The sequence below is a fragment of the Malania oleifera genome, chromosome 13, assembly GCF_029873635.1.
Source record: "Malania oleifera isolate guangnan ecotype guangnan chromosome 13, ASM2987363v1, whole genome shotgun sequence".
Classification (NCBI taxonomy): domain Eukaryota; kingdom Viridiplantae; phylum Streptophyta; class Magnoliopsida; order Santalales; family Ximeniaceae; genus Malania; species Malania oleifera.
This window is the reverse complement of record NC_080429.1, coordinates 19,593,700-19,603,926: the sequence shown is the minus strand read 5'-3', so window position 1 is coordinate 19,603,926 and position 10,227 is coordinate 19,593,700. Positions and strand designations below refer to the sequence as shown.

The 10,227-nt window shown below is 34.9% G+C and overlaps 1 non-coding gene across 1 annotated transcript; it reads left to right on the top strand.

Annotated features, from left to right (window-relative positions):
• Window positions 1-9,534: 9,534 nt before the first annotated feature.
• On the top strand, window positions 9,535-9,631 carry LOC131147051 (small nucleolar RNA snoR109). Its single transcript, XR_009134581.1, has one exon. It is a non-coding gene; the product is annotated as a small nucleolar RNA snoR109 (small nucleolar RNA).
• Window positions 9,632-10,227: the final 596 nt, after the last annotated feature.

Sequence of the window (10,227 nt, the reverse complement as noted above, 5' to 3'; positions counted from 1 at the left end):
GGTGGATTAAATAAATAAGAAAAGAGCGGAAAAATTAAAACGGGTAAAAATTAGCAGGGCTCGTCGAGGAGGCTTCCTTTCCTGGCGACGAAGTCCCTTGTACATCTCGGTGACAAGTTTCAGTGGTTCGTCGACGAGGGGATATAAAGAGATTTGGGAAATTCTGAAATCTCAGGCTCGTCGACGAGGCACCTTGGCGTCGACAAACTTCCTTCTACAGCTCGTCGATGAGGACGTCGTCTCGTCGACAAGTCTGGTCGGGTCAACTTGTTTATAAATATCTTTTAGCTTTGCTTTATGAGGAAGAAACCAAAAATCTCTCTCTCTCTCTCTCTCTCTCTCTCTCTCTCTCTCTCTCTCTCTCTCTCTCTTTTTAGGATTTCAGGCCGTCAGTTACCGGAATAAACGATCCTACGTTGCTACGTGGATCAAGAGGAGAATCTCTATGTTTATAGCGGATCGACGTTTCGAAGATTTTCGAGTTTTGACCAAAAATCGAGGTAAGGGTCCAATTTCATTTTCGTTTCGGTAGATCTATAGAGAATAGTATTGTAAGGAAATATTGTTCTTTATTGTTTAGGTTTTGGTACCTCGGTTTGCTGTTTTGGAACCGTAGAGTTCATGTAGTTTTCAGGTTAAGGTAAGGGGATTCTATTTATATTAGTTATTTTTTTAAATCGGAATCAATAAACATGTAGTTTACGATTGTATGTATGATTTAGCTACTTATTTGGGAAAATCTATCAGGTAAAAATACGTCATTTTCGGGTTACAGTTTTGGGAAAAATTTGGAGGTTTCAGGTATCATCTCTATTTTTATTGGAAAATCATATGTTGTATAAAACTATAGTAATAAGATAATTGTACCTGTATTTGTATTGAACTGTATTCTCGAATTGAAAACGAAATGACTGTTGTATACTCAAATAAGTGTGGAATGAATTGTTGTATGTAAAATGTTCTAGGTTTTGTAAAATAGTTGTGACGGCTAATTACCATAAGCCGATGGCTATAGGAGCATGAGTTCCAAAATTGTTCCAGTTTTTTGAAATTTGCCACGTCTCGGCTAATTACTGTGGGCAAACGCCATGTCTCGGCTGAATACCGTGGGCGAGAGTGTCCGGCTCTATATCCGAGGGTGTGAAATATCGCCTGTTTGTTCCGACTGGTCACCGATGAGTGTGAGTGGACACCATATTAGCAATGATTGTAAGAACCCGAAAAATATAAAAGGAATTTCTGTAGATTTCGTCGACGAAGGAAGTAGACTTTTCGTCGACGAAATTCAGAGGTTCGTCGACGAAGAAAAGCCGAGAGGTCAGGAGAAATTGAAATATCAGACTTCGTCGACGAGGCTACCGACATCCACGACGAAATCCTTGACTTTTCGTCGACGAAAACCGGGCGAGTCAAAGAGGGTATAAAAGGAAAATTACTTTTCTTCTTCATTAAGTTTCTCTACTCTCTCTCTCTAAACTCTCTCTCTCTCTCTCTCTCTCTCTAGATTTCCTTGCCGGTCGTTAATAGAATCGAAAATCTGAGGTTACCATGAGGATCGTGGAAGGATTCTCTACAACTTCTGTAGATCGGAATCTCGATTCGAGTATTTTTGGGTTTCGAGCCAAAATCGAGGTAAGGCTCGGTTTTCATTTTTGATTCGGTATATGTGTAGTAGTATGGATTATAAGCATGTTTAGTATTGTGATTTGTAGATTTCGGAGTCTCGGTTCATAGTTTTGAGGGCCGTAGAGTTCGTAGTTTGGTTTCGAGTTGAGGTAAGGGGATTCTGTTTATGTCAGTTCATTTTCGAAATTAGGATCGGTAGGCCTATAGGCTACGATCGTATGTATGTTTTGACTACTTATTTGGGGAAATCTATCGGGTAAAAACACGGGATTTTTGGGTTATAGTTTTTGGAAAAATTGGGGATTTCGGGTATCATCTTTTATTTGATTGGAAAACCGTTTATGTTGTTTAAACTGTATTATTGAGGTGACCGTAATCCATATTTACATAAACTGTATACTTGAAATTGTAAACGATATGATTTGCCGTAAACCAAATAAGTGTGGTATGTGTGTATGTTTGTATATTGTTCCAGATATTTGTGAAAAACAGCTATGTGGCAGCTTATTACCATACGCTGAAATGTATAGGGACGTGAGTTCCAAAGTGATTCCAGGTTTTGTGAAAATCGGTTAGGGGTGGCTAACTACCATACGCTGAAACGACTAGTGGCGGCTAACTACCGTACGCTGTAATAGTTAGGGGCGGCTAACTACCGTACATTGTGCCCTGTAACGGCTAACTACCGTGGGCAAGAGTGGCCGGCTCTATATCCGGGGTGTGAAATATCATCAGTATGATTCAGCTGGTCACCGAATGTCGCAACGGACCAAAGTGGGCCTAGGTTGACGCAGCATAGTTTGCACATGGTAACGTAATCGGGGTTAGACCAGGTGACCTTGTGTAGTTGCATATGTAGCAATGGATTCACTATTTGGTCTGAGTCGGAAACCTTCGTTGTTTAATGTGTTGGAACGTAACCGCTGTGAGACAAGGTGACTTGTGCAGTTGTGAGTAGTGTGACGACACTGACCATATGTATGTATGTATGTATGTATTTGAGTATCGTATGAACTAAAATGGATTTTGTGGAAATACTGGAACTGTATGGAATTGTATGGAAATGTATGGAACTTGTTTTGAAACTGTACATATGTGTTTCAAACTGTATTGTGTGTATGTGTTATGAAGTATGAAAATGACACTGGTATGCCACACACTGATATAACCTATTTTCTCCCTGACTGAGAGGTGTCTCACCCCGAATATATACAAATGTTTTCAGGTCCTTTGGGTAGCCGAAACTAGCATCCTAGCATCCGGAAGCGGGGGGTGTGTTTAGCTACTGTTAGTACCTAATAGGTATGAGTTTTGTAACTGGGTTGTCATGATGGATTTTGTGGACACCCGTAGTATGTATAGTCTTGTGCGAATGTTTAACCTTATATGGTATAGAATCTGGTATGGTACAGTTTGATGTAAAGACAAACCGTTTTCCGTTGTGTATATTGATGAGTATGGACATGTATTGTATATATGTATATAGGGTATCCGTTACCCCACGGGGTCGGACCCTCTTGTATATGGTATCATGTATGTTTTATATTGATACAGAGACAGGTTAGGTTACTTAATTCACCCCTGGGTCCCATTTCAGGGTTCGGAGCGTGACAACAATAATGTTGTGGGGTTTCGGTTATTGTAGGATATCGGGTGCTTGAGTGTGACGACATTGATTGTATGTTTGGTATTGTATGTATTGGAGCTGGATTGTGAAAAATACTGGAACTGTATCGTTTTATGTTTTATGTCGAAATAACACTTGTATGTCACACACTGATATAACATGTTTTCTTCCTTACTGAGAGGTGTCTCACCCCGATTATACAAATGTTTTTCAGGACCTTTGAGTAACCGTCACTAGCGTCTTAGCGTTCGAGAGCGTGGGTGCCGATTAGCTACGTATAGTACTTGAGTAAGTATTGATTTTGTAATCGGGTTGCCATGGTTGGGTTTTGTAGGCACTCAGGGTATGTACTGTATTTTGGACTGTAGATTTTAGTCATATAGACTCTGACATAGTAAGTTGTATGTATTAGAAAGAATATTTTCGCTGTGTACGTGATGACCCAAAAATATATATACGATTAAAGCACAATAATAATAAAATAATAAAAATTGTCATTAAGTTAATATCAATACAGAAGTGTTTTTCTGTAGGATACTTGATTCCATGTTTGATGTCTAAGAAAGACCTTATCTTAGCGAGTGCTCAGAGACCATTGTGGCTCAGTTGTTCTCTGAAGGTCGGCTTGGTCAAAATGAAATTTCATAGGATAAACGGGATAGACACTGTCTGTACACGTAAATAAGTACATATACATAAAATAGTATTTTGACAGACATAATTTGTAGAAACACATAGTAAGATAATAATAATATAGGTATCATATATGGGGCCCACATGAGTCCCGAAGTCGTGTGGGATTCACATGAGTCTCGTAGTTATGTAGGGCTCTAAAACCGTATAAGGACTATTTGAGTTACGTAGGACCCACTTAGGTCTTAAAGTTGTGTGGGGCCCACATGAGTTTTCAAAATTCAAATTTAAATGTTTTTTAAAAAAGTAAATAAATTCTAAACATAGCTTAAAAGTAATAATAATAATAATGATTTAAAATAATAAATTAATAAATTAAGTAAGTAATTAATTAAAAATTTATTTAATAGGAATGGTGGCAAGCACTCCCACATGACCTCCATCCCCATCCCATACTTAACTCATACCTAACTCATCCCTTGCCCATTCTTTAATTTTAAATTATAATTTTACCCCTCTTCCCACACTTTTATAAATTCCACTTCTTCACCAAAATTTTCCTATAAATAAGAAGCTCTCAACCTTCATTTTTGACAAAAATTTTCAAAGGAAAAGAAGGATTAGTGAGTAAAAGAATTAGTGGAGGAGAGAGAATTTTTGAGTAAGTTCTCACTCACCCACTCCTTCCGATCTCATTTCTTAGAGATAGTCACTGTGTTCGTAGCACAAGGTAAAAGAAGAGGTAAGTAAATTTGATTATGTTAGTTTTTTTTTATTTAAAATTCATACCCGAGTTTATTTTGTAAGTAAATTTCAATTATGTTAGTGTTCCATAAAATTTCCATGAGTTTATTTTTACGTATATTTAATTATACCAGTTATATATTTAATATACTTCCATTTATTTTTGGGTTAAGAAATGTTCTAATCCCCTCAAGTAAATTTTCAGCATTTCTTTCTATTCAAAACATATATATATATATATATTTTTAACACAAAAATTGTCTGGCGTGAGTTTATTTCTACGTTGCCTTTTTTTTTTTTCATGAAAATATGAGTAAAGATGAGATTTTCACGATATTATTTTAAATCACATAAATTATAATAAGATGATTTTAAAACCCCTTATGACAACGAAAGTTCAAAGTTACAGATGCTCGGTACCACAATTTAAAGTTTAAATGGATTAGAGTGCACCCACACTATTTACAGAGTGGTTATTTATGTTAGTGGATTTCTCCTGAGTGCACATTTGGTTCCGGACCAGGACTTAATAAGGAAAATCTCACTTAATGTTTACGTACGTTGATTTAGTTTGGTAGGCCAGCTAGCTAAGTCCAGTCTTCGGACCGCACAACCCAGTCATGGGGGTAAACATGACTTATGGCTAACAGGTGTAAGGGTGATTTTTTACAATATATGTTTATACATATTTAATTACGTGTACAAAATTATTGATGATTTGAAGGAAAAATATAAGTTTACATGAAAAAGGGTTATTATTGACGATCTAAATAAAATGTATAAGGAAAAGTATATATATGTATATCATTAAATATTTTTATAGTTTTAAAGTTAAAAGTTTAATTTAATAGTCACAGTATATGGTTATTAAATTTTACTATTATAGTCAATGGTAAAAGTTTTATATAGAAAATTTTAAATTTACATTTATTTTAGAAGCAGTTTGGAAGTTATAGTATTAAATATTATTTTGCGAAATTTTTAAAAAGCTCATTTTGGCCACACACTAATAATAATTTTATTTACTTACTGAATGTCGTCTCACCCCGATCATATTTTTATATTTCAGATAACTCAGAAGGACATATCGGAAATCAGGCATAACAAGCCTGCGGGTGGGAATAGAATAGAAAAATAAAACTTGATTATAAATTTTAGTATGATGTCATATATTTAGGCTTATGTAATTTTTCTTCTTTTGAAATAAATGATTATAATAAGGATAATTAGAACTCTATTTTAATAATAATTGAATTTATTTACTTCCGCTGTAAATCAATAGTAAAAAGTAAATATCTCAGACCTTTCAGGGTTGAGGTATTACAGTGTACGTGATGTGTACGAATATGTATGTAAATGTGTATAGGGTGTACGTGTATTCCACGGGATCAGACCCTCATTCAATGTAGTATCATGTAAGTTTTAATTGATACAGAGACAGGTTAGGTTACTAAATTCACACCTAGGGCCCATCTGCGGGTTCGGGGCGTGACAACTTGGTATCAGAACTAACCAGTTTGTTAGGTCTTGTAGACTTGGTTAGACGTAGTTATGTGAACTTACCAGAGTATATGATGTAGGAAATGGGTAGAGTAGGTGGAGAGTTGTCTTGTAGCTAGACGGGGACTCATTGGCGGTGTTCTGTGTTTTTTCTAGAATGATGATTTCAGTAAAATCACGGTAAACCATTGATGGTTTCGTATTGATGTGGTAGGATAGACCTAGACCTGTGAGAGCTGTAGTTAACATGGTTAGCTTTCAATAATTGTGTTAATTATGTATGATATAGGAATTCTAACTGATTCCTATCTTACCTTCATAATGGAGCCCAAGGATAATAACTTGGATAGTGGTTCCGAGGGTACTGCGAGTGATGAGTCTCCTTCTGTGCCTTGGGGTTTGACGAGGCAGGTTATGCGGGAGATCGAACGAAGTGTTAGAAGATGTGAGCATTCTCCTACTACTACGGGTTGTACCATAAAGAGGTTCACCTGCATGTACCCTCCGATGTTTATGGGAGGACCCCAACCAATAGTAGTAGAGAACTAGGTGCAGAAGACCGAGAAGATATTGGAAGTTCAGCACTGCACTAACCAGCAAAAGGTTCTCTATTCTACTTTTCAGCTGGCAAGGAAAGCTGAAAGATGGTGGACAGCTGTGAGTCTGCTAGAGAAGCAGAGAGCTGGTTCATCTTATATGACTTTGAGCAGCTTCGAGGAGGCATTTTTTGAGAGATACTTCCCGGTTTCCACTCGTGATGCGAAGGCTGATGAGTTCTCGAGTTTGACTCAAGGAACCCCGACAGTGCAGAGATATGCTGCTAGATATATAGAGCTATCTCGTTTCGTGCCGTATTTAATCTTGAACGAGTATGAGAAGACTCGGATGTTCGAGAAGGGTCTGAGAAAGGACATCCGCAGGCTTGTGGGTATGCTACAAATTCGACAGTTTTCTGTTCCGGTGGATAAAACCACCATAGTTGAGGCTAGCCTCCAAGGGGATGAGGTGGTACATGAACAGAAGAAGATGCCAGTATCTTCTGGTTCTAAGATTGATCCTCGACAGGGATAGTGGAAGAAGAAGAAGAACTATGGTTTTGCCATTCCAATTATAGATTGTTTATATTCCCGAATTCTATCATCTCTTAATACTCAAAGGAGATAATTATTAAGTCTGCTTTTTACCAATGGTTTAAGTCCTATTTGAACACAACCGATATGTAGGTCATTAAATCCTAATTTAGTATAATTTTTTAGAGTCTTTTTTGATAGAAGATTTTTAGAATATGTCTTATCTAAAAACTTAACATTAATTTCCTTTGTCTTTTGGCCAATTTTAGACTTAAAATCCAACAATTTTCCCTTTTGTATATATTGTTTCCTTATTAAATTCGCGCAGTTTCCAATTAGCTGACTATTGTCATCCCAACATGACTCATGACTAATAATTGTTTTGTCAATTTCACTTCCTTGTGTAGTTTTAGTACCCGAGACACTAGTCATAAGGAGACCAAAATTAGTTACTTTTATTCCGCAATTCCGTAGGTTATCCTGAACTTATCGCCCTCTAAAATCATCAAAACGGGACTTACTGCCTAACCTTAGAATCTCTAGGTCTAAAAATAACCAATCCTAATTTCCTTAAAAACTTGGCTCTAATACCATTCTTACCCAGGAAGATGAATACTAAACAACAATTAAATAGTATGAGTACATGTTTAAAGTAATTAAATATATTTATGAGTGCATAAAATAATCATGCAACGGTAATTAAAAACAGTAATACTTTTATTAGGTGAAATACAAATTACAACTTACAAATTGTTTAGAATATTCTATGATGACTGGGAAAATTGGGATATAAACAAAACGAACTCTATTTCAAGATGTTTCACAACTTTTCCTCTTTTTCTTAGAGAAGTAGTCTTAGATGAAGAAAGTGATGAAAGAAGTAAGTGATGATTTCCACTCAGATTCAGGAGTCTTATATAGACCCATCCATCAAAAGATCTCCGCATGCTTGAACTTGTTAAATGTTAATGGTTTGACTTTGGTTTGCTAGTGGAAAGTTTTAAGGAAATTGCTTTCTTTTGTAAAAGGTGGAATAATTACTTTTCCAAACAGACCTACTTTTGGCTTCTTCTTATTGCAAGTAATCCTTCCCACGTGCTTTTTGTTGTTGTTTTTGTTTGATTATTATTATTATTATTATAATAGTGATTATTATTAGTGTAATTATTATTTTTTATTGTTTTTATTACTATTTTTTTAATTTTTATAATAATTGTTTTCTTTAAAATAATAATAATAATAATTTTTTTTTATTGTTGTTCTTCTTGTTATTATTTTACAATAAAAAATATTATTTTTATCATAGTTATTATTACTTGTTATTATATTTTTATTATTTTTATAATAATTATTATCCTTAAAATAATTACTATTATTTTGGTTTTTTATTATTCATAATGTTCTTGTTATTATTATTTTAATTGTAATTAATATTATTAATTGTTATTATTATTGTAATTATTATTAGTTGTTATTGTCTTATAATAATAATAGCAATTAGTATTATTATTATTTGTTGTTGTTTTTGTTTAATTATTATTATTTTCATAATAATGATTACTATTAGTGTGATTATTATAGTTTATTGGTGTTGTTACTATTTTTATTGTTTTTATAATAATTATTAATTTTTCCTTTTTATTAATATTATTATTCCTCTTGTTGTTATTATTATTTTACACTAGTAAATATTATTTTTATTGTAGTTATTATTAATTGTTATTATTTTTATAATCATTATTATTCTTAAAAGAATAATTATTTTGGTATTTTTTAGTATTAATATTGTTCTTGTTGTTTTTATTATTTTATAATAATAAATATTATTTATTGTTATTTATTATTTTTATTATAATAGTAATAGTAATTAATGTTATTAGTATTGATTGTTGTTTTTATAATTTTTTTATTTTAAAATAAGTTTGATTTTATGAAATAAAAATCAATTTCAGCTTATATAATTCCGTTTAAACTAGTAGTAGAAATACAAGCAAACCAAACGAAGGTTAAGGGCTTATTGCTTAATTTTAACAAGCAAGATGAGCGGCTAGGATCTCACCTCTCCCCTCCATCCAACATCCAACACCATTTGAACGCTATAAAACCCCAATTAGGGTTCTATTCTCTCTTCCGACGCCCTCTTCCGGTTTAGGTTTAGATCTCCCTCGTCTTGTTTAGGGTTTAAGACCTTCCGCATCTTCTCTCAATCTCTAACCTCCAGCTAAGATATACACCTTCTCTGTTCGATTTTTTCTCTGGTTTTTGTACTTTCTTTTTCCGGCTACATGTACCAAGAGAAGGACGATCGATGCCCTTGATCTTGACTTGCCAAAGTGGTTGTAGCCAAATCAATGTCGAGAAGTTTACTGGCCGATTGTCGTGAGATCTGCGATCTCCATCGGCATATCCGCTTACCGAACTTCTCACACTTTCACTTACCATTCTCTCCGATCTATTGTTCTTCTTTCTTTTACTGATCTATGAGAAGGGGAGAAGAGGAAATGGCATAGGATTTAGCCTTTTTTAGAGACCCTTCTCTCACATAAACAACTTTTTCAATGAAGAGTTGCCTTCCAGGCAAGCTGCTTTGATTTTCCGGAAGCTTGCGTCTACAGGCGCCTACAACAGCATCGCGTTTCTTTCCAAAAGATGAACATATTTTTTATTATGAATTTTGCTTTAGTTTTCAGGGAAATGTGCTTATATTTGTGCTTATGGACGGTCCGGCGCCGATTAGATGTTTCGCCGTCGGCGCCTAACATAATCATAAGCTAGATTGACACAGCCGCCTCACATATCCAGCGTCTCCTTTTGGTTCGTGAGGAAATGCTGTTCATGCTGTGGCGTATATTCCTCTTCACTGATCTCCATTTCTTCTTCTTCTTCTTCTTCTTCTTCTTCTTGATCTCTGGAATTGTGGGAAAAGAAATTCTGAGATTCTAGGAAGTGAAGGCATTAACAAGCTGTTGACGCAGTATTTTCTGTGAAAAGAGAATTTTTGGGGACATTAACATTCCATTCTTGCTA